At 38.8% G+C, this 18788-nt stretch overlaps 61 pseudogenes; all 61 read left to right on the top strand.

Moving 5' to 3' along the window:
* The first annotated feature begins 27 nt into the window (after positions 1–27).
* On the top strand, positions 28–146 carry LOC140569649 (5S ribosomal RNA; annotated as a pseudogene).
* Positions 147–331: 185 nt separating this feature from the next.
* On the top strand, positions 332–450 carry LOC140568077 (5S ribosomal RNA; annotated as a pseudogene).
* Positions 451–635: 185 nt separating this feature from the next.
* LOC140568553 (5S ribosomal RNA) lies at positions 636–754 on the top strand (annotated as a pseudogene).
* A 185-nt stretch (positions 755–939) lies between these two features.
* Positions 940–1058, top strand: LOC140566212 (5S ribosomal RNA; annotated as a pseudogene).
* A 222-nt stretch (positions 1059–1280) lies between these two features.
* Positions 1281–1399, top strand: LOC140569648 (5S ribosomal RNA; annotated as a pseudogene).
* A 185-nt stretch (positions 1400–1584) lies between these two features.
* On the top strand, positions 1585–1703 carry LOC140569646 (5S ribosomal RNA; annotated as a pseudogene).
* Positions 1704–1888: 185 nt separating this feature from the next.
* Positions 1889–2007, top strand: LOC140571684 (5S ribosomal RNA; annotated as a pseudogene).
* Positions 2008–2192: 185 nt separating this feature from the next.
* Positions 2193–2311, top strand: LOC140569645 (5S ribosomal RNA; annotated as a pseudogene).
* A 185-nt stretch (positions 2312–2496) lies between these two features.
* LOC140567452 (5S ribosomal RNA) lies at positions 2497–2615 on the top strand (annotated as a pseudogene).
* Positions 2616–2837: 222 nt separating this feature from the next.
* LOC140569644 (5S ribosomal RNA) lies at positions 2838–2956 on the top strand (annotated as a pseudogene).
* A 185-nt stretch (positions 2957–3141) lies between these two features.
* Positions 3142–3260, top strand: LOC140569643 (5S ribosomal RNA; annotated as a pseudogene).
* A 185-nt stretch (positions 3261–3445) lies between these two features.
* On the top strand, positions 3446–3564 carry LOC140569308 (5S ribosomal RNA; annotated as a pseudogene).
* A 186-nt stretch (positions 3565–3750) lies between these two features.
* On the top strand, positions 3751–3869 carry LOC140570169 (5S ribosomal RNA; annotated as a pseudogene).
* A 185-nt stretch (positions 3870–4054) lies between these two features.
* On the top strand, positions 4055–4173 carry LOC140569641 (5S ribosomal RNA; annotated as a pseudogene).
* Positions 4174–4358: 185 nt separating this feature from the next.
* LOC140566350 (5S ribosomal RNA) lies at positions 4359–4477 on the top strand (annotated as a pseudogene).
* Positions 4478–4662: 185 nt separating this feature from the next.
* On the top strand, positions 4663–4781 carry LOC140569640 (5S ribosomal RNA; annotated as a pseudogene).
* A 185-nt stretch (positions 4782–4966) lies between these two features.
* On the top strand, positions 4967–5085 carry LOC140572184 (5S ribosomal RNA; annotated as a pseudogene).
* A 185-nt stretch (positions 5086–5270) lies between these two features.
* Positions 5271–5389, top strand: LOC140571113 (5S ribosomal RNA; annotated as a pseudogene).
* Positions 5390–5575: 186 nt separating this feature from the next.
* Positions 5576–5694, top strand: LOC140569639 (5S ribosomal RNA; annotated as a pseudogene).
* A 185-nt stretch (positions 5695–5879) lies between these two features.
* On the top strand, positions 5880–5998 carry LOC140571332 (5S ribosomal RNA; annotated as a pseudogene).
* A 185-nt stretch (positions 5999–6183) lies between these two features.
* LOC140569638 (5S ribosomal RNA) lies at positions 6184–6302 on the top strand (annotated as a pseudogene).
* A 185-nt stretch (positions 6303–6487) lies between these two features.
* LOC140572182 (5S ribosomal RNA) lies at positions 6488–6606 on the top strand (annotated as a pseudogene).
* A 185-nt stretch (positions 6607–6791) lies between these two features.
* Positions 6792–6910, top strand: LOC140572472 (5S ribosomal RNA; annotated as a pseudogene).
* A 185-nt stretch (positions 6911–7095) lies between these two features.
* On the top strand, positions 7096–7214 carry LOC140570313 (5S ribosomal RNA; annotated as a pseudogene).
* Positions 7215–7399: 185 nt separating this feature from the next.
* LOC140572471 (5S ribosomal RNA) lies at positions 7400–7518 on the top strand (annotated as a pseudogene).
* A 185-nt stretch (positions 7519–7703) lies between these two features.
* Positions 7704–7822, top strand: LOC140570312 (5S ribosomal RNA; annotated as a pseudogene).
* A 185-nt stretch (positions 7823–8007) lies between these two features.
* Positions 8008–8126, top strand: LOC140569637 (5S ribosomal RNA; annotated as a pseudogene).
* A 185-nt stretch (positions 8127–8311) lies between these two features.
* Positions 8312–8430, top strand: LOC140570784 (5S ribosomal RNA; annotated as a pseudogene).
* A 186-nt stretch (positions 8431–8616) lies between these two features.
* Positions 8617–8735, top strand: LOC140567262 (5S ribosomal RNA; annotated as a pseudogene).
* Positions 8736–8920: 185 nt separating this feature from the next.
* Positions 8921–9039, top strand: LOC140570273 (5S ribosomal RNA; annotated as a pseudogene).
* A 185-nt stretch (positions 9040–9224) lies between these two features.
* On the top strand, positions 9225–9343 carry LOC140566349 (5S ribosomal RNA; annotated as a pseudogene).
* A 185-nt stretch (positions 9344–9528) lies between these two features.
* On the top strand, positions 9529–9647 carry LOC140566348 (5S ribosomal RNA; annotated as a pseudogene).
* A 185-nt stretch (positions 9648–9832) lies between these two features.
* Positions 9833–9951, top strand: LOC140573226 (5S ribosomal RNA; annotated as a pseudogene).
* Positions 9952–10136: 185 nt separating this feature from the next.
* Positions 10137–10255, top strand: LOC140571416 (5S ribosomal RNA; annotated as a pseudogene).
* Positions 10256–10440: 185 nt separating this feature from the next.
* On the top strand, positions 10441–10559 carry LOC140567759 (5S ribosomal RNA; annotated as a pseudogene).
* Positions 10560–10781: 222 nt separating this feature from the next.
* Positions 10782–10900, top strand: LOC140570782 (5S ribosomal RNA; annotated as a pseudogene).
* A 185-nt stretch (positions 10901–11085) lies between these two features.
* On the top strand, positions 11086–11204 carry LOC140569636 (5S ribosomal RNA; annotated as a pseudogene).
* A 186-nt stretch (positions 11205–11390) lies between these two features.
* Positions 11391–11509, top strand: LOC140566804 (5S ribosomal RNA; annotated as a pseudogene).
* Positions 11510–11732: 223 nt separating this feature from the next.
* On the top strand, positions 11733–11851 carry LOC140566583 (5S ribosomal RNA; annotated as a pseudogene).
* A 185-nt stretch (positions 11852–12036) lies between these two features.
* On the top strand, positions 12037–12155 carry LOC140569634 (5S ribosomal RNA; annotated as a pseudogene).
* A 185-nt stretch (positions 12156–12340) lies between these two features.
* On the top strand, positions 12341–12459 carry LOC140570934 (5S ribosomal RNA; annotated as a pseudogene).
* Positions 12460–12644: 185 nt separating this feature from the next.
* Positions 12645–12763, top strand: LOC140570781 (5S ribosomal RNA; annotated as a pseudogene).
* A 185-nt stretch (positions 12764–12948) lies between these two features.
* LOC140571377 (5S ribosomal RNA) lies at positions 12949–13067 on the top strand (annotated as a pseudogene).
* A 185-nt stretch (positions 13068–13252) lies between these two features.
* Positions 13253–13371, top strand: LOC140567758 (5S ribosomal RNA; annotated as a pseudogene).
* Positions 13372–13593: 222 nt separating this feature from the next.
* Positions 13594–13712, top strand: LOC140570780 (5S ribosomal RNA; annotated as a pseudogene).
* Positions 13713–13897: 185 nt separating this feature from the next.
* Positions 13898–14016, top strand: LOC140570779 (5S ribosomal RNA; annotated as a pseudogene).
* A 185-nt stretch (positions 14017–14201) lies between these two features.
* On the top strand, positions 14202–14320 carry LOC140567757 (5S ribosomal RNA; annotated as a pseudogene).
* Positions 14321–14542: 222 nt separating this feature from the next.
* Positions 14543–14661, top strand: LOC140569633 (5S ribosomal RNA; annotated as a pseudogene).
* Positions 14662–14846: 185 nt separating this feature from the next.
* Positions 14847–14965, top strand: LOC140569632 (5S ribosomal RNA; annotated as a pseudogene).
* A 185-nt stretch (positions 14966–15150) lies between these two features.
* Positions 15151–15269, top strand: LOC140570778 (5S ribosomal RNA; annotated as a pseudogene).
* A 222-nt stretch (positions 15270–15491) lies between these two features.
* Positions 15492–15610, top strand: LOC140571731 (5S ribosomal RNA; annotated as a pseudogene).
* A 185-nt stretch (positions 15611–15795) lies between these two features.
* On the top strand, positions 15796–15914 carry LOC140566647 (5S ribosomal RNA; annotated as a pseudogene).
* Positions 15915–16136: 222 nt separating this feature from the next.
* Positions 16137–16255, top strand: LOC140572467 (5S ribosomal RNA; annotated as a pseudogene).
* A 186-nt stretch (positions 16256–16441) lies between these two features.
* LOC140566582 (5S ribosomal RNA) lies at positions 16442–16560 on the top strand (annotated as a pseudogene).
* Positions 16561–16745: 185 nt separating this feature from the next.
* LOC140566346 (5S ribosomal RNA) lies at positions 16746–16864 on the top strand (annotated as a pseudogene).
* Positions 16865–17049: 185 nt separating this feature from the next.
* LOC140566345 (5S ribosomal RNA) lies at positions 17050–17168 on the top strand (annotated as a pseudogene).
* Positions 17169–17353: 185 nt separating this feature from the next.
* On the top strand, positions 17354–17472 carry LOC140570288 (5S ribosomal RNA; annotated as a pseudogene).
* A 186-nt stretch (positions 17473–17658) lies between these two features.
* Positions 17659–17777, top strand: LOC140573017 (5S ribosomal RNA; annotated as a pseudogene).
* A 185-nt stretch (positions 17778–17962) lies between these two features.
* LOC140569631 (5S ribosomal RNA) lies at positions 17963–18081 on the top strand (annotated as a pseudogene).
* A 222-nt stretch (positions 18082–18303) lies between these two features.
* On the top strand, positions 18304–18422 carry LOC140568145 (5S ribosomal RNA; annotated as a pseudogene).
* A 185-nt stretch (positions 18423–18607) lies between these two features.
* On the top strand, positions 18608–18726 carry LOC140566642 (5S ribosomal RNA; annotated as a pseudogene).
* Positions 18727–18788: the final 62 nt, after the last annotated feature.

Below are 18788 nucleotides of genomic sequence, written 5' to 3'. Positions count from 1 at the left end.
GAATCCTCTAGTTTGCAAGGTGCTTCTGCTTACGGCCATTCCACCCTTAGAATGCCTGATCTCGTCTGATCTCAGAAGCTACCTAGGGTTGGGCCTGGTTAGTACTTGAATGGGAGACTGTCTGGGAATACCAGGTGTTGTAAGCTTTTCAAATCCTGCAAACAATTAAAGCTTACATTTCCATGTTATTTACATCTTTTGCACAAATTTGTAGTTGAAACTCTTTTGTGTTGTAAATGTTGATGTGTTGAAATGGAATGCTTTTGCTTGGTTTTGAACAAATATGGTCTTAGCTATGAAATTTGAATCCTCTAGTTTGCAAGGTGCTTCTGCTTGCGGCCATTCCATCCTTAGAATGCCTGATCTTGTCTCATCTCAGAAGCTACCAAGGGTTGGGCCTGGTTAGTACTTGAATGGGAGACTGTCTGGGAATACCAGGTGTTGTAAGCTTTTCCAATCCTGCAAACAATTAAAGCTTACATTTCCATGTTATTTACATCTTTTGCACAAATTTGTAGTTGAAACTCTTTTGTGTTGTAAATGTTGATGTGTTGAAATGGAATGCTTTTGCTTGGTTTTGAACAAATATGGTCTTAGCTATGAAATTTGAATCCTCTAGTTCGCAAGGTAGTTCTGCTTACGACCATTCCACCCTTAGAATCCCTGATCTCGTCTGATCTCAGAAGTTACCTAGGGTTGGGCCTGGTTAGTACTTGAATGGGAGACTGTCTGGGAATATCAGGTGTTGTAAGCTTTTCCAATCCTGCAAACAATTAAAGCTTACATTTCCATGTTATTTACATCTTTTGCACAAATTTGTAGTTGAAACTCTTTTGTGTTGTAAATGTTGATGTGTTGAAATGGAATGCTTTTGCTTGGTTTTGAACAAATATGGTCTTAGCTATGAAATTTGAATTCTCTAGTTTGCAAGGTGCTTCTGCTTATGGCCATTCCACCCTTAGAATGCCTGATCTCGTCTGATCTCAGAAGCTACCTAGGGTTGGGCACGGTTAGTACTTGAATGGGAGACTGTCTGGGAATACCAGGTGTTGTAAGCTTTTCCAATCCTGCAAACAATTAAAGCTTACATTTCCATGTTATTTACATCTTTTGCACAAATTTGTAGATGAAACTCTTTTGTGTTGTAAATGTTGATGTGTTGAAATGGAATGCTTTGTATTGTAAATGTTGATGTGTTGAAATGGAATGCTTTTGCTTGGTTTTGAACAAATATGGTCTTAGCTATGAAATTTGAATCCTCTAGTTTGCAAGGTGCTTCTGCTTACGGCCATTCCACCCTTAGAATGCCTGATCTCGTCTGATCTCAGAAGCTACCTAGGGTTGGGCCTGGTTAGTACTTGAATGGGAGACTGTCTGGGAATACCAGGTGTTGTAAGCTTTTCCAATCCTGCAAACAATTAAAGCTTACATTTCCATGTTATTTACATCTTTTGCACAAATTTGTAGTTGAAACTCTTTTGTGTTGTAAATGTTGATGTGTTGAAATGGAATGCTTTTGCTTGGTTTTGAACAAATATGGTCTTAGCTATGAAATTTGAATCCTCTAGTTTGGAAGGTGCTTCTGCTTACGGCCATTCCACCCTTAGAATGCCTGATCTCGTCTGATCTCAGAAGCTACCTAGGGTTGGGCCTGGTTAGTACTTGAATGGGAGACTGTCTGGGAATACCAGGTGTTGTAAGCTTTTCCAATCCTGCAAACAATTAAAGCTTACATTTCCATGTTATTTACATCTTTTGCACAAATTTGTAGTTGAAACTCTTTTGTGTTGTAAATGTTGATGTGTTGAAATGGAATGCTTTTGCTTGGTTTTGAACAAATATGGTCTTAGCTATGAAATTTGAATCCTCTAGTTTGCAAGGTGCTTCTGCTTACGGCCATTCCACCCTTAGAATGCCTGATCTCGTCTGATCTCAGAAGCTACCTAGGGTTGGGCCTGGTTAGTATTTGAATGGGAGACTGTCTGGGAATACCAGGTGTTGTAAGCTTTTCCAATCCTGCAAACAATTAAAGCTTACATTTCCATGTTATTTACATCTTTTGCACAAATTTGTAGTTGAAACACTTTTGTGTTGTAAATTTTGATGTGTTGAAATGGAATGCTTTTGCTTGGTTTTGAACAAATATGGTCTTAGCTATGAAATTTGAATCCTCTAGTTTGCAAGGTGCTTCTGCTTACGGCCATTCCACCCTTAGAATGCCTGATCTCGTCTGATCTCAGAAGCTACCTAGGGTTGGGCCTGGTTAGTACTTGAATGGGAGACTGTCTGGGAATACCAGGTGTTGTAAGCTTTTCAAATCCTGTAAACAATTAAAGCTTACATTTCCATGTTATTTACATCTTTTGCACAAATTTGTAGTTGAAACTCTTTTGTGTTGTAAATGTTGATGTGTTGAAATGGAATGCTTTTGCTTGGTTTTGAACAAATATGGTCTTAGCTATGAAATTTGAATCCTCTAGTTTGGAAGGTGCTTCTGCTTACGGCCATTCCACCCTTAGAATGCCTGATCTCGTCTGATCTCAGACGCTACCTAGAGTTGGGCCTGGTTAGTACATGAATGGGAGACTGTCTGGGAATACCAGGTGTTGTAAGCTTTTCCAATCCTGCAAACAATTAAAGCTTACATTTCCATGTTATTTACATCTTTTGCACAAATTTGTAGTTGAAACTCTTTTGTGTTGTAAATGTTGATGTGTTGAAATGGAATGCTTTGTGTTGTAAATGTTGATGTGTTGAAATGGAATGCTTTTGCTTGGTTTTGAACAAATATGGTCTTAGCTATGAAATTTGAATCCTCTAGTTTGCAAGGTGCTTCTGCTTACGGCCATTCCACCCTTAGAATGCCTGATCTCGTCTGATCTCAGAAGCTACCTAGGGTTGGGCCTGGTTAGTACTTGAATGGGAGACTGTCTGGGAATACCAGGTGTTGTAAGCTTTTCCAATCCTGCAAACAATTAAAGCTTACATTTCCATGTTATTTACATCTTTTGCACAAATTTGTAGTTGAAACTCTTTTGTGTTGTAAATGTTGATGTGTTGAAATGGAATGCTTTTGCTTGGTTTTGAACAAATATGGTCTTAGCTATGAAATTTGAATCCTCTAGTTTGCAAGGTGCTTCTGCTTACGGCCATTCCACCCTTAGAATGCCTGATCTCGTCTGATCTCAGAAGCTACCTAGGGTTGGGCCTGGTTAGTACTTGAATGGGAGACTGTCTGGGAATACCAGGTGTTGTAAGCTTTTCCAATCCTGCAAACAATTAAAGCTTACATTTCCATGTTATTTACATCTTTTGCACAAATTTGTAGTTGAAACTCTTTTGTGTTGTAAATGTTGATGTGTTGAAATGGAATGCTTTTGCTTGGTTTTGAACAAATATGGTCTTAGCTATGAAATTTGAATCCTCTAGTTTGCAAGGTGCTTCTGCTTACGGCCATTCCACCCTTAGAATGCCTGATCTCGTCTGATCTCAGAAGCTACCAAGGGTTGGGCCTGGTTAGTACTTGAATGGGAGACTGTCTGGGAATACCAGGTGTTGTAAGCTTTTCCAATCCTGCAAACAATTAAAGCTTACATTTCCATGTTATTTACATCTTTTGCACAAATTTGTAGTTGAAACTCTTTTGTGTTGTAAATGTTGATGTGTTGAAATGGAATGCTTTTGCTTGGTTTTGAACAAATATGGTCTTAGCTATGAAATTTGAAGCCTCTAGGTTTGCAAGGTGCTTCTGCTTACGGCCATTCCACCCTTAGAATGCCTGATCTCGTCTGATCTCAGAAGCTACCTAGGGTTGGGCCTGATTAGTACTTGAATGGGAGACTGTCTGGGAATACCAGGTGTTGTAAGCTTTTCCAATCCTGCAAACAATTAAAGCTTACATTTCCATGTTATTTACATCTTTTGCACAAATTTGTAGTTGAAACTCTTTTGTGTTGTAAATGTTGATGTGTTGAAATGGAATGCTTTTGCTTGGTTTTGAACAAATATGGTCTTAGCTATGAAATTTGAATCCTCTAGTTTGCAAGGTGCTTCTGCTTACGGCCATTCCACCCTTAGAATGCCTGATCTCGTCTGATCTCAGAAGCTACCTAGGGTTGGGCCTGGTTAGTACTTGAATGGGAGACTGTCTGGGAATACCAGGTGTTGTAAGCTTTTCCAATCCTGCAAACAATTAAAGCTTACATTTCCATGTTATTTACATCTTTTGCACAAATTTGTAGTTGAAACTCTTTTGTGTTGTAAATGTTGATGTGTTGAAATGGAATGCTTTTGCTTGGTTTTGAACAAATATGGTCTTAGCTATGAAATTTGAATCCTCTAGTTTGCAAGGTGCTTCTGCTTAAGGCCATTCCACCCTTAGAATGCCTGATCTCGTCTGATCTCAGAAGCTACCTAGGGTTGGGCCTGGTTAGTACTTGAATGGGAGACTGTCTGGGAATATCAGGTGTTGTAAGCTTTTCCAATCCTGCAAACAATTAAAGCTTACATTTCCATGTTATTTACATCTTTTGCACAAATTTGTAGTTGAAACTCTTTTGTGTTGTAAATGTTGATGTGTTGAAATGGAATGCTTTTGCTTGGTTTTGAACAAATATGGTCTTAGCTATGAAATTTGAATCCTCTAGTTTGCAAGGTGCTTCTGCTTACGGCCATTCCACCCTTAGAATGCCTGATCTCGTCTGATCTCAGAAGCTACCTAGGGTTGGGCCTGGTTAGTACTTGAATGGGAGACTGTCTGGGAATACCAGGTGTTGTAAGCTTTTCCAATCCTGCAAACAATTAAAGCTTACATTTCCATGTTATTTACATCTTTTGCACAAATTTGTAGTTGAAACTCTTTTGTGTTGTAAATGTTGATGTGTTGAAATGGAATGCTTTTGCTTGGTTTTGAACAAATATGGTCTTAGCTATGAAATTTGAATCCTCTAGTTTGCAAGGTGCTTCTGCTTACGGCCATTCCACCCTTAGAATGCCTGATCTTGTCTGATCTCAGAAGCTACCTAGGGTTGGGCCTGGTTAGTACTTGAATGGGAGACTGTCTGGGAATACCAGGTGTTGTAAGCTTTTCCAATCCTGCAAACAATTAAAGCTTACATTTCCATGTTATTTACATCTTTTGCACAAATTTGTAGTTGAAACTCTTTTGTGTTGTAAATGTTGATGTGTTGAAATGGAATGCTTTTGCTTGGTTTTGAACAAATATGGTCTTAGCTATGAAATTTGAATCCTCTAGTTTGCAAGGTGCTTCTGCTTACGGCCATTCCACCCTTAGAATGCCTGATCTCGTCTGATCTCGGAAGCTACCTAGGGTTGGGCCTGGTTAGTACTTGAATGGGAGACTGTCTGGGAATACCAGGTGTTGTAAGCTTTTCCAATCCTGCAAACAATTAAAGCTTACATTTCCATGTTATTTACATCTTTTGCACAAATTTGTAGTTGAAACTCTTTTGTGTTGTAAATGTTGATGTGTTGAAATGGAATGCTTTTGCTTGGTTTTGAACAAATATGGTCTTAGCTATGAAATTTGAATCCTCTAGGTTTGCAAGGTGCTTCTGCTTACGGCCATTCCACCCTTAGAATGCCTGATCTCGTCTGATCTCAGAAGCTACCTAGGGTTGGGCCTGGTTAGTACTTGAATGGGAGACTGTCTGGGAATACCAGGTGTTGTAAGCTTTTCCAATCCTGCAAACAATTAAAGCTTACATTTCCATGTTATTTACATCTTTTGCACAAATTTGTAGTTGAAACTCTTTTGTGTTGTAAATGTTGATGTGTTGAAATGGAATGCTTTTGCTTGGTTTTGAACAAATATGGTCTTAGCTATGAAATTTGAATCCTCTAGTTTGCAAGGTGCTTCTGCTTACGGCCATTCCACCCTTAGAATGCCTGATCTAGTCTGATCTCAGAAGCTACCAAGGGTTGGGCCTGGTTAGTACTTGAATGGGAGACTGTCTGGGAATACCAGGTGTTGTAAGCTTTTCCAATCCTGCAAACAATTAAAGCTTACATTTCCATGTTATTTACATCTTTTGCACAAATTTGTAGTTGAAACTCTTTTGTGTTGTAAATGTTGATGTGTTGAAATGGAATGCTTTTGCTTGGTTTTGAACAAATATGGTCTTAGCTATGAAATTTGAATCCTCTAGTTTGCAAGGTGCTTCTGCTTACGGCCATTCCACCCTTAGAATGCCTGATCTCGTCTGATCTCAGAAGCTACCTAGGGTTGGGCCTGGTTAGTACTTGAATGGGAGACTGTCTGGGAATACCAGGTGTTGTAAGCTTTTCCAATCCTGCAAACAATTAAAGCTTACATTTCCATCTTATTTACATCTTTTGCACAAATTTGTAGTTGAAACTCTTTTGTGTTGTAAATGTTGATGTGTTGAAATGGAATGCTTTTGCTTGGTTTTGAACAAATATGGTCTTAGCTATGAAATTTGAATCCTCTAGTTTGCAAGGTGCTTCTGCTTACGGCCATTCCACCCTTAGAATGCCTGATCTTGTCTGATCTCAGAAGCTACCTAGGGTTGGGCCTGGTTAGTACTTGAATGGGAGACTGTCTGGGAATACCAGGTGTTGTAAGCTTTTCCAATCCTGCAAACAATTAAAGCTTACATTTCCATGTTATTTACATCTTTTGCACAAATTTGTAGTTGAAACTCTTTTGTGTTGTAAATGTTGATGTGTTGAAATGGAATGCTTTTGCTTGGTTTTGAACAAATATGGTCTTAGCTATGAAATTTGAATCCTCTAGTTTGCAAGGTGCTTCTGCTTACGGCCATTCCACCCTTAGAATGCCTGATCTCGTCTGATCTCAGAAGCTACCTAGGATTGGGCCTGGTTAGTACTTGAGTGGGAGACTGTCTGGGAATACCAGGTGTTGTAAGCTTTTCCAATCCTGCAAACAATTAAAGCTTACATTTCCATGTTATTTACATCTTTTGCACAAATTTGTAGTTGAAACTCTTTTGTGTTGTAAATGTTGATGTGTTGAAATGGAATGCTTTTGCTTGGTTTTGAACAAATATGGTCTTAGCTATGAAATTTGAATCCTCTAGTTTGCAAGGTGCTTCTGCTTACGGCCATTCCACCCTTAGAATGCCTGATCTCGTCTGATCTCAGAAGCTACCAAGGGTTGGGCCAGGTTAGTACTTGAATGGGAGACTGTCTGGGAATACCAGGTGTTGTAAGGTTTTCCAATCCTGCAAACAATTAAAGCTTACATTTCCATGTTATTTACATCTTTTGCACAAATTTGTAGTTGAAACTCTTTTGTGTTGTAAATGTTGATGTGTTGAAATGGAATGCTTTTGCTTGGTTTTGAACAAATATGGTCTTAGCTATGAAATTTGAATCCTCTAGTTTGCAAGGTGCTTCTGCTTACGGCCATTCCACCCTTAGAATGCCTGATCTCGTCTGATCTCAGAAGCTACCTAGGATTGGGCCTGGTTAGTACTTGAGTGGGAGACTGTCTGGGAATACCAGGTGTTGTAAGCTTTTCCAATCCTGCAAACAATTAAAGCTTACATTTCCATGTTATTTACATCTTTTGCACAAATTTGTAGTTGAAACTCTTTTGTGTTGTAAATGTTGATGTGTTGAAATGGAATGCTTTTGCTTGGTTTTGAACAAATATGGTCTTAGCTATGAAATTTGAATCCTCTAGTTTGCAAGGTGCTTCTGCTTACGGCCATTCCACCCTTAGAATGCCTGATCTCGTCTGATCTCAGAAGCTACCAAGGGTTGGGCCAGGTTAGTACTTGAATGGGAGACTGTCTGGGAATACCAGGTGTTGTAAGGTTTTCCAATCCTGCAAACAATTAAAGCTTACATTTCCATGTTATTTACATCTTTTGCACAAATTTGTAGTTGAAACTCTTTTGTGTTGTAAATGTTGATGTGTTGAAATGGAATGCTTTTGCTTGGTTTTGAACAAATATGGTCTTAGCTATGAAATTTGAATCCTCTAGTTTGCAAGGTGCTTCTGCTTACGGCCATTCCACCCTTAGAATGCCTGATCTCGTCTGATCTCAGAAGCTACCTAGGGTTGGGCCTGGTTAGTACTTGAATGGGAGACTGTCTGGGAATACCAGGTGTTGTAAGCTTTTCCAATCCTGCAAACAATTAAAGCTTACATTTCCATGTTATTTACATCTTTTGCACAAATTTGTAGTTGAAACTCTTTTGTGTTGTAAATGTTGATGTGTTGAAATGGAATGCTTTTGCTTGGTTTTGAACAAATATGGTCTTAGCTATGAAATTTGAATCCTCTAGTTTGCAAGGTGCTTCTGCTTACGGCCATTCCACCCTTAGAATGCCTGATCTCGTCTGATCTCAGAAGCTACCTAGGGTTGGGCCTGGTTAGTACTTGAATGGGAGACTGTCTGGGAATATCAGGTGTTGTAAGCTTTTCCAATCCTGCAAACAATTAAAGCTTACATTTCCATGTTATTTACATCTTTTGCACAAATTTGTAGTTGAAACTCTTTTGTGTTGTAAATGTTGATGTGTTGAAATGGAATGCTTTTGCTTGGTTTTGAACAAATATGGTCTTAGCTATGAAATTTGAATCCTCTAGGTTTGCAAGGTGCTTCTGCCTACGGCCATTCCAACCTTAGAATGCCTGATCTCCTCTGATCTCAGAAGCTACCTAGGGTTGGGCCTGGTTAGTACTTGAATGGGAGACTGTCTGGGAATACCAGGTGTTGTAAGCTTTTCCAATCCTGCAAACAATTAAAGCTTACATTTCCATGTTATTTACATCTTTTGCACAAATTTGTAGTTGAAACTCTTTTGTGTTGTAAATGTTGATGTGTTGAAATGGAATGCTTTTGCTTGGTTTTGAACAAATATGGTCTTAGCTATGAAATTTGAATCCTCTAGTTTGCAAGGTGCTTCTGCTTACGGCCATTCCACCCTTAGAATGCCTGATCTCGTTTGATCTCAGAAGCTACCTAGGGTTGGGCCTGGTTAGTACTTGAATGGGAGACTGTCTGGGAATACCAGGTGTTGTAAGCTTTTCCAATCCTGCAAACAATTAAAGCTTACATTTCCATGTTATTTACATCTTTTGCACAAATTTGTAGTTGAAACTCTTTTGTGTTGTAAATGTTGATGTGTTGAAATGGAATGCTTTTGCTTGGTTTTGAACAAATATGGTCTTAGCTATGAAATTTGAATCCTCTAGTTTGCAAGGTGCTTCTGCTTAAGGCCATTCCACCCTTAGAATGCCTGATCTCGTCTGATCTCAGAAGCTACCTAGGGTTGGGCCTGGTTAGTACTTGAATGGGAGACTGTCTGGGAATATCAGGTGTTGTAAGCTTTTCCAATCCTGCAAACAATTAAAGCTTACATTTCCATGTTATTTACATCTTTTGCACAAATTTGTAGTTGAAACTCTTTTGTGTTGTAAATGTTGATGTGTTGAAATGGAATGCTTTTGCTTGGTTTTGAACAAATATGGTCTTAGCTATGAAATTTGAATCCTCTAGTTTGCAAGGTGCTTCTGCTTAAGGCCATTCCACCCTTAGAATGCCTGATCTCGTCTGATCTCAGAAGCTACCTAGGGTTGGGCCTGGTTAGTACTTGAATGGGAGACTGTCTGGGAATATCAGGTGTTGTAAGCTTTTCCAATCCTGCAAACAATTAAAGCTTACATTTCCATGTTATTTACATCTTTTGCACAAATTTGTAGTTGAAACTCTTTTGTGTTGTAAATGTTGATGTGTTGAAATGGAATGCTTTTGCTTGGTGTTGAACAAATATGGTCTTAGCTATGAAATTTGAATCCTCTAGTTTGCAAGGTGCTTCTGCTTACGGCCATTCCACCCTTAGAATGCCTGATCTAGTCTGATCTCAGAAGCTACCTAGGGTTGGGCCTGGTTAGTACTTGCATGGGAGACTGTCTGGGAATACCAGGTGTTGTAAGCTTTTCCAATCCTGCAAACAATTAAAGCTTACATTTCCATGTTATTTACATCTTTTGCACAAATTTGTAGTTGAAACTCTTTTGTGTTGTAAATGTTGATGTGTTGAAATGGAATGCTTTTGCTTGGTTTTGAACAAATATGGTCTTAGCTATGAAATTTGAATCCTCTAGTTTGCAAGGTGCTTCTGCTTACGGCTATTCCACCCTTAGAATGCCTGATCTCGTCTGATCTCAGAAGCTACCTAGGGTTGGGCCTGGTTAGTACTTGAATGGGAGACTGTCTGGGAATACCCGGTGTTGTAAGCTTTTCCAATCCTGCAAACAATTAAAGCTTACATTTCCATGTTATTTACATCTTTTGCACAAATTTGTAGTTGAAACTCTTTTGTGTTGTAAATGTTGATGTGTTGAAATGGAATGCTTTTGCTTGGTTTTGAACAAATATGGTCTTAGCTATGAAATTTGAATCCTCTAGTTTGCAAGGTGCTTCTGCTTACGGCAATTCCACCCTTAGAATGCCTGATCTCGTCTGATCTCAGAAGCTACCTAGGGTTGGGCACGGTTAGTACTTGAATGGGAGACTGTCTGGGAATACCAGGTGTTGAAAGCTTTTCCAATCCTGCAAACAATTAAAGCTTACATTTCCATGTTATTTACATCTTTTGCACAATTTTGTAGATGAAACTCTTTTATGTTGTAAATGTTGATGTATTGAAATGGAATGCTTTGTGTTGTAAATGTTGATGTGTTGAAATGGAATGCTTTTGCTTGGTTTTGAACAAATATGATCTTAGCTATGAAATTTGAATCCTCTAGTTTGCAAGGTGCTTCTGCTTACGGCCATTCCACCCTTAGAATGCCTGATCTCGTCTGATCTCAGAAGCTACCTAGGGTTGGGCCTGGTTAGTACTTGAATGGGAGACTGTCTGGGAATATCAGGTGTTGTAAGCTTTTCCAATCCTGCAAACAATTAAAGCTTACATTTCCATGTTATTTACATCTTTTGCACAAATTTGTAGTTGAAACTCTTTTGTGTTGTAAATGTTGATGTGTTGAAATGGAATGCTTTTGCTTGGTTTTGAACAAATATGGTCTTAGCTATGAAATTTGAATCCTCTAGTTTGCAAGGTGCTTCTGCTTACGGCCATTCCACCCTTAGAATGCCTGATCTCGTCTGATCTCAGAAGCTACCTAGGGTTGGGCCTGGTTAGTACTTGAATGGGAGACTGTCTGGGAATACCAGGTGTTGTAAGCTTTTCCAATCCTGCAAACAATTAAAGCTTACATTTCCATGTTATTTACATCTTTTGCACAAATTTGTAGTTGAAACTCTTTTGTGTTGTAAATGTTGATGTGTTGAAATGGAATGCTTTTGCTTGGTTTTGAACAAATATGGTCTTAGCTATGAAATTTGAATCCTCTAGGTTTGCAAGGTGCTTCTGCCTACGGCCATTCCACCCTTAGAATGCCTGATCTCGTCTGATCTCAGAAGCTACCTAGGGTTGGGCCTGGTTAGTATTTGAATGGGAGACTGTCTGGGAATATCAGGTGTTGTAAGCTTTTCCAATCCTGCAAACAATTAAAGCTTACATTTCCATGTTATTTACATCTTTTGCACAAATTTGTAGATGAAACTCTTTTGTGTTGTAAATGTTGATGTGTTGAAATGGAATGCTTTGTGTTGTAAATGTTGATGTGTTGAAATGGAATGCTTTTGCTTGGTTTTGAACAAATATGGTCTTAGCTATGAAATTTGAATCCTCTAGGTTTGCAAGGTGCTTCTGCCTACGGCCATTCCAACCTTAGAATGCCTGATCTCGTCTGATCTCAGAAGCTACCTAGGGTTGGGCCTGGTTAGTACTTGAATGGGAGACTGTCTGGGAATACCAGGTGTTGTAAGCTTTTCCAATCCTGCAAACAATTAAAGCTTACATTTCCATGTTATTTACATCTTTTGCACAAATTTGTAGTTGAAACTCTTTTGTGTTGTAAATGTTGATGTGTTGAAATGGAATGCTTTTGCTTGGTTTTGAACAAATATGGTCTTAGCTATGAAATTTGAATCCTCTAGTTTGCAAGGTGCTTCTGCTTACGGCCATTCCACCCTTAGAATGCCTGATCTCGTCTGATCTCAGAAGCTACCTAGGGTTGGGCCTGGTTAGTACTTGAATGGGAGACTGTCTGGGAATACCAGGTGTTGTAAGCTTTTCCAATCCTGCAAACAATTAAAGCTTACATTTCCATGTTTTTTACATCTTTTGCACAAATTTGTAGTTGAAACTCTTTTGTGTTGTAAATGTTGATGTGTTGAAATGGAATGCTTTTGCTTGGTTTTGAACAAATATGGTCTTAGCTATGAAATTTGAATCCTCTAGTTTGCAAGGTGCTTCTGCTTACGGCTATTCCACCCTTAGAATGCCTGATCTCGTCTGATCTCAGAAGCTACCTAGGGTTGGGCCTGGTTAGTACTTGAATGGGAGACTGTCTGGGAATACCTGGTGTTGTAAGCTTTTCCAATCCTGCAAACAATTAAAGCTTACATTTCCATGTTATTTACATCTTTTGCACAAATTTGTAGTTGAAACTCTTTTGTGTTGTAAATGTTGATGTGTTGAAATGGAATGCTTTTGCTTGGTTTTGAACAAATATGGTCTTAGCTATTAAATTTGAATCCTCTAGTTTGCAAGGTGCTTCTGCTTACGGCCATTCCACCCTTAGAATGCCTGATCTCGTCTGATCTCAGAAGCTACCTAGGGTTGGGCCTGGTTAGTACTTGAATGGGAGACTGTCTGGGAATATCAGGTGTTGTAAGCTTTTCCAATCCTGCAAACAATTAAAGCTTACATTTCCATGTTATTTACATCTTTTGCACAAATTTGTAGTTGAAACGCTTTTGTGTTGTAAATGTTGATGTGTTGAAATGGAATGCTTTTGCTTGGTTTTGAACAAATATGGTCTTAGCTATGAAATTTGAATCCTCTAGTTTGCAAGGTGCTTCTGCTTACGGCAATTCCACCCTTAGAATGCCTGATCTCATCTGATCTCAGAAGCTACCTAGGGTTGGGCCTGGTTAGTACTTGAATGGGAGACTGTCTGGGAATATCAGGTGTTGTAAGCTTTTCCAATCCTGCAAACAATTAAAGCTTACATTTCCATGTTATTTACATCTTTTGCACAAATTTGTAGTTGAAACTCTTTTGTGTTGTAAATGTTGATGTGTTGAAATGGAATGCTTTTGCTTGGTTTTGAACAAATATGGTCTTAGCTATGAAATTTGAATCCTCTAGTTTGCAAGGTGCTTCTGCTTACGGCAATTCCACCCTTAGAATGCCTGATCTCGTCTGATCTCAGAAGCTACCTAGGGTTGGGCACGGTTAGTACTTGAATGGGAGACTGTCTGGGAATACCAGGTGTTGAAAGCTTTTCCAATCCTGCAAACAATTAAAGCTTACATTTCCATGTTATTTACATCTTTTGCACAATTTTGTAGATGAAACTCTTTTGTGTTGTAAATGTTGATGTATTGAAATGGAATGCTTTGTGTTGTAAATGTTGATGTGTTGAAATGGAATGCTTTTGCTTGGTTTTGAACAAATATGATCTTAGCTATGAAATTTGAATCCTCTAGTTTGCAAGGTGCTTCTGCTTACGGCCATTCCACCCTTAGAATGCCTGATCTCGTCTGATCTCAGAAGCTACCTAGGGTTGGGCCTGGTTAGTACTTGAATGGGAGACTGTCTGGGAATATCAGGTGTTGTAAGCTTTTCCAATCCTGCAAACAATTAAAGCTTACATTTCCATGTTATTTACATCTTTTGCACAAATTTGTAGTTGAAACTCTTTTGTGTTGTAAATGTTGATGTGTTGAAATGGAATGCTTTTGCTTGGTTTTGAACAAATATGGTCTTAGCTATGAAATTTGAATCCTCTAGTTTGCAAGGTGCTTCTGCTTACGGCCATTCCACCCTTAGAATGCCTGATCTCGTCTGATCTCAGAAGCTACCTAGGGTTGGGCCTGGTTAGTACTTGAATGGGAGACTGTCTGGGAATATCAGGTGTTGTAAGCTTTTCCAATCCTGCAAACAATTAAAGCTTACATTTCCATGTTATTTACATCTTTTGCACAAATTTGTAGTTGAAACTCTTTTGTGTTGTAAATGTTGATGTGTTGAAATGGAATGCTTTTGCTTGGTTTTGAACAAATATGGTCTTAGCTATGAAATTTGAATCCTCTAGTTTGCAAGGTGCTTCTGCTTACGGCAATTCCACCCTTAGAATGCCTGATCTCGTCTGATCTCAGAAGCTACCTAGGGTTGGGCACGGTTAGTACTTGAATGGGAGACTGTCTGGGAATACCAGGTGTTGAAAGCTTTTCCAATCCTGCAAACAATTAAAGCTTACATTTCCATGTTATTTACATCTTTTGCACAATTTTGTAGATGAAACTCTTTTGTGTTGTAAATGTTGATGTATTGAAATGGAATGCTTTGTGTTGTAAATGTTGATGTGTTGAAATGGAATGCTTTTGCTTGGTTTTGAACAAATATGGTCTTAGCTATGAAATTTGAATCCTCTAGTTTGCAAGGTGCTTCTGCTTACGGCCATTCCACCCTTAGAATGCCTGATCTCGTCTGATCTCAGAAGCTACCTAGGGTTGGGCCTGGTTAGTACTTGAATGGGAGACTGTCTGGGAATACCAGGTGTTGTAAGCTTTTCCAATCCTGCAAACAATTAAAGCTTACATTTCCATGTTATTTACATCTTTTGCACAAATTTGTAGTTGAAACTCTTTTGTGTTGTAAATGTTGATGTGTTGAAATGGAATGCTTTTGCTTGGTTTTGAACAAATATGGTCTTAGCTATGAAATTTGAATCCTCTAGTTTGCAAGGTGCTTCTGCTTACGGCCATTCCACCCTTAGAATGCCTGATCTCGTCTGATCTCAGAAGCTACCTAGGGTTGGGCCTGGTTAGTACTTGAATGGGAGACTGTCTGGGAATACCAGGTGTTGTAAGCTTTTCCAATCCTGCAAACAATTAAAGCTTACATTTCCATGTTATTTACATCTTTTGCACAAATTTGTAGTTGAAACTCTTTTGTGTTGTAAATGTTGATGTGTTGAAATGGAATGCTTTTGCTTGGTTTTGAACAAATATGGTCTTAGCTATGAAATTTGAATCCTCTAGTTTGCAAGGTGCTTCTGCTTACGGCCATTCCACCCTTAGAATGCCTGATCTCGTCTGATCTCAGAAGCTACCTAGGGTTGGGCCTGGTTAGTACTTGAATGGGAGACTGTCTGGGAATATCAGGTGTTGTAAGCTTTTCCAATCCTGCAAACAATTAAAGCTTACATTTCCATGTTATTTACATCTTTTGCACAAATTTGTAGATGAAACTCTTTTGTGTTGTAAATGTTGATGTGTTGAAATGGAATGCTTTGTGTTGTAAATGTTGATGTGTTGAAATGGAATGCTTTTGCTTGGTTTTGAACAAATATGGTCTTAGCTATGAAATTTGAATCCTCTAGTTTGCAAGGTGCTTCTGCTTACGGCCATTCCACCCTTAGAATGCCTGATCTCGTCTGATCTCAGAAGCTACCTAGGGTTGGGTCTGGTTAGTACTTGAATGGGAGACTGTCTGGGAATACCAGGTGTTGTAAGCTTTTCCAATCCTGCAAACAATTAAAGCTTACATTTCCATGTTATTTACATCTTTTGCACAAATTTGTAGTTGAAACTCTTTTGTGTTGTAAATGTTGATGTGTTGAAATGGAATGCTTTTGCTTGGTTTTGAACAAATATGGTCTTAGCTATGAAATTTGAATCCTCTAGTTTGGAAGGTGCTTTTGCTTACGGCCATTCCACCCTTAGAATGCCTGATCTCGTCTGATCTCAGAAGCTACCTAGGGTTGGGTCTGGTTAGTACTTGAATGGGAGACTGTCTGGGAATGCTAGGTGTTGTAAGCTTTTCCAATCCTGCAAACAATTAAAGCTTACATTTCCATGTTATTTACATCTTTTGCACAAATTTGTAGATGAAACTCTTTTGTGTTGTAAATGTTGATGTGTTGAAATGGAATGCTTTGTGTTGTAAATGTTGATGTGTTGAAATGGAATGCTTTTGCTTGGTTTTGAACAAATATGATCTTAGCTATGAAATTTGAATCCTCTAGTTTGCAAGGTGCTTCTGCTTACGGCCATTCCACCCTTAGAATGCCTGATCTCGTCTGATCTCAGAAGTTACCTAGGGTTGGGCCTGGTTAGTACTTGAATGGGAGACTGTCTGGGAATACCAGGTGTTGTAAGCTTTTCCAATCCTGCAAACAATTAAAGCTTACATTTCCATGTTATTTACATCTTTTGCACAAATTTGTAGTTGAAACTCTTTTGTGTTGTAAATGTTGATGTGTTGAAATGGAATGCTTTTGCTTGGTTTTGAACAAATATGGTCTTAGCTATGAAATTTGAATCCTCTAGGTTTGCAAGGTGCTTCTGCCTACGGCCATTCCAACCTTAGAATGCCTGATCTCGTCTGATCTCAGAAGCTACCTAGGGTTGGGCCTGGTTAGTACTTGAATGGGAGACTGTCTGGGAATACCAGGTGTTGTAAGCTTTTCCAATCCTGCAAACAATTAAATCTTACATTTCCATGTTATTTACATCTTTTGCACAAATTTGTAGTTGAAACTCTTTTGTGTTGTAAATGTTGATGTGTTGAAATGGAATGCTTTTGCTTGGTTTTGAACAAATATGGTCTTAGCTATGAAATTTGAATCCTCTAGTTTGCAAGGTGCTTCTGCTTAAGGCCATTCCACCCTTAGAATGCCTGATCTCGTCTGATCTCAGAAGCTACCTAGGGTTGGGCCTGGTTAGTACTTGAATGGGAGACTGTCTGGGAATATCAGGTGTTGTAAGCTTTTCCAATCCTGCAAACAATTAAAGCTTACATTTCCATGTTATTTACATCTTTTGCACAAATTTGTAGTTGAAACTCTTTTGTGTTGTAAATGTTGATGTGTTGAAATGGAATGCTTTTGCTTGGTTTTGAACAAATATGGTCTTAGCTATGAAATTTGAATCCTCTAGTTTGCAAGGTGCTTCTGCTTAAGGCCATTCCACCCTTAGAATGCCTGATCTCGTCTGATCTCAGAAGCTACCTAGGGTTGGGCCTGGTTAGTACTTGAATGGGAGACTGTCTGGGAATATCAGGTGTTGTAAGCTTTTCCAATCCTGCAAACAATTAAAGCTTACATTTCCATGTTATTTACATCTTTTGCACAAATTTGTAGTTGAAACTCTTTTGTGTTGTAAATGTTGATGTGTTGAAATGGAATGCTTTTGCTTGGTTTTGAACAAATATGGTCTTAGCTATGAAATTTGAATCCTCTAGTTTGCAAGGTGCTTCTGCTTACGGCCATTCCACCCTTAGAATGCCTGATCTCGTCTGATCTCAGAAGCTACCTAGGGTTGGGCCTGGTTAGTACTTGCATGGGAGACTGTCTGGGAATACCAGGTGTTGTAAGCTTTTCCAATCCTGCAAACAATTAAAGCTTACATTTCCATGTTATTTACATCTTTTGCACAAATTTGTAGTTGAAACTCTTTTGTGTTGTAAATGTTGATGTGTTGAAATGGAATGCTTTTGCTTGGTTTTGAACAAATATGGTCTTAGCTATGAAATTTGAATCCTCTAGGTTTGCAAGGTGCTTCTGCTTACGGCCATTCCACCCTTAGAATGCCTGATCTCGTCTGATCTCAGAAGCTACCTAGGGTTGGGCCTGGTTAGTACTTGAATGGGAGACTGTCTGGAAATATCAGGTGTTGTAAGCTTTTCCAATCCTGCAAACAATTAAAGCTTACATTTCCATGTTATTTACATCTTTTGCACAAATTTGTAGTTGAAACTCTTTTGTGTTGTAAATGTTGATGTGTTGAAATGGAATGCTTTTGCTTGGTTTTGAACAAATATGGTCTTAGCTATGAAATTTGAATCCTCTAGTTTGCAAGGTGCTTCTGCTTACGGCCATTCCACCCTTAGAATGCCTGATCTCGTCTGATCTCAGAAGCTACCTAGGGTTGGGCCTGGTTAGTACTTGAATGGGAGACTGTCTGGGAATACCAGGTGTTGTAAGCTTTTCAAATCCTGCAAACAATTAAAGCTTACATTTCCATGTTATTTACATCTTTTGCACAAATTTGTAGTTGAAACTCTTTTGTGTTGTAAATGTTGATGTGTTGAAATGGAATGCTTTGTGTATTAAATGTTGATGTGTTGAAATGGAATGCTTTTGCTTGGTTTTGAACAAATATGGTCTTAGCTATGAAATTTGAATCCTCTAGTTTGCAAGGTGCTTCTGCTTACGGCCATTCCACCCTTAGAATGCCTCATCTCGTCTGATCTCAGAAGCTACCTAGGGTTGGGCCTGGTTAGTACTTGAATGGGAGACTGTCTGGTAATATCAGGTGTTGTAAGCTTTTCCAATCCTGCAAACAATTAAAGCTTACATTTCCATGTTATTTACATCTTTTGCACAAATTTGTAGTTGAAACTCTTTTGTGTTGTAAATGTTGATGTGTTGAAATGGAATGTTTTTGCTTGGTTTTGAACAAATATGGTCTTAGCTATGAAATTTGAATCCTCTAGTTTGCAAGGTGCTTCTGCTTGCGGCCATTCCATCCTTAGAATGCCTGATCTCGTCTGATCTCAGAAGCTACCTAGAGTTGGGCCTGGTTAGTACTTGAATGGGAGACTGTCTGGGAATACCAGGTGTTGTAAGCTTTTCCAATCCTACAAACAATTAAAGCTTACATTTCCATGTTATTTACATCTTTTGCACAAAT

Source organism: Salminus brasiliensis, chromosome 11, assembly GCF_030463535.1.
Source record: "Salminus brasiliensis chromosome 11, fSalBra1.hap2, whole genome shotgun sequence".
Taxonomy (NCBI): domain Eukaryota; kingdom Metazoa; phylum Chordata; class Actinopteri; order Characiformes; family Bryconidae; genus Salminus; species Salminus brasiliensis.
This window is presented reverse-complemented; position numbering and strand designations above follow the sequence as displayed.